The sequence below is a fragment of the Haemaphysalis longicornis genome, unplaced genomic scaffold, assembly GCF_048455015.1.
Source record: "Haemaphysalis longicornis isolate Haplotype H1 unplaced genomic scaffold, Haemaphysalis longicornis Haplotype H1 scaffold_11, whole genome shotgun sequence".
NCBI lineage: Eukaryota > Metazoa > Arthropoda > Arachnida > Ixodida > Ixodidae > Haemaphysalis > Haemaphysalis longicornis.
Genome location: NW_027526214.1, coordinates 81,955,600 through 81,957,073, shown reverse-complemented (window position 1 = coordinate 81,957,073; position 1,474 = coordinate 81,955,600).

Genomic DNA, 1,474 nt, shown 5'->3' with positions numbered 1-1,474 from the left:
GTCATCAAACGCCAACCTTATAACTGTATTCGGTTTTGCTTTGTGAGCGCTTTCTACTAAAAGAAAGCCGGGATAATGATCAGTGATGTGATGGTGAATGACACCCGCTTGTTGGGACGAAAGGATTTTTGATAAAACATGATCAATGATAGTCCCCGTGCCATGTGGGTTACAACAGGGTGGGCGTGTTTATCAGCGAGTTCATTCCATGACCAAGTAAGCAACCTGTGTAGTCTGAACAACTGCTGTCATTTATATCCATAATGTCAATGTTGATATCACCTAATAATACAATGTTTGTATTTTCAGCATTCAAGGAAGTAATGATATGGTCAAGGTCGCTACAGAAGTCAGCGTAAGACGAGGAAGGCGAGCGATAAATGGAGGCCACGATAGTGTTTCTAGTTGAGGGAAGAAAGCATGTGCCAAGCTCAAGCCAGACAGATTCGCACTTTGGGGTAGACATGGAAAGGTGAGTGCGGCGGAAAGAAGATATCATCTCAGAAATAAATATTGCAGCACCACCATGACGGTCCGCGGGGAGGTGGTGGTACTCAGCGCGGTATCCACGTAAACTAATCCGGTTGTCATCAGAAGGCGAGAGCCACGTTTCGGACAGGAGACCAGGGAAAATGTATGATTTACAAGTGTTAAGAAGTTAACCAGGTCGTCATAATGCTTAAACAAGCTACGGATGTTGAAGTGAACAATCGACTTGTGCGATCAACCAGACTGAATAAGAAGGTGTTTAAATTGATCAGTGGAATATCCCATAAGGCGTTCACTGGATGAACCATGAATTTATTAAGCGAAGATGGCAAGGTCACCGACACCGGAGATTCTGTACACGGGGCTGTCTGGCCCCTTCCTCCCCTTTATTCTACAGTTGTCTACGCACAGAAATTGCCATTGTTTTTCTTTTTTCAGAGCCAGGGCTTGTGCGAAAAGGCGCTTGTTCTCCGGAGTCAAATGATCATTGATGAAAACTGGTTCATCGGTGCGTGAAGAGCCATGTGCTCTGAAGCAAAGATGACTTGTCGTAATGCGTGCCTTTTTTGCCTTTGCGTCAAAATCGCCTTTCTTTGTACGTGAGCAAAAACGTGCAATCATGTGTTGTCCATGTTTCGCAGGGACGCCGTGTACGACTTCAATGTCAGTGCTCTCCACAGGACAACCTATCTTCTCGCCAATTTCTTTCAGAATGGCGCAGCAGTCCTCACCTTGCGTTTGCGGAACACCCTTTATTTCGACGTTGTTAAGTCGGGAGTATTGTTCTAGCTCTGCTACACGTTTAGTTAGTTGTAGGTTTGACCTAGCAAGTTCTTTGCTCTCTTTCGCGAGGCCCTCCTGCTGAATTTTCATCGCCTCGTACAGTTCGTTGAACATAGGCTATTGCGCAACTCCACAACCTCTTTGCGCAGAACATCTACCTCTTTCGCTAGCTCGGAGTTAGTAACCATTGCGAGAACACAAA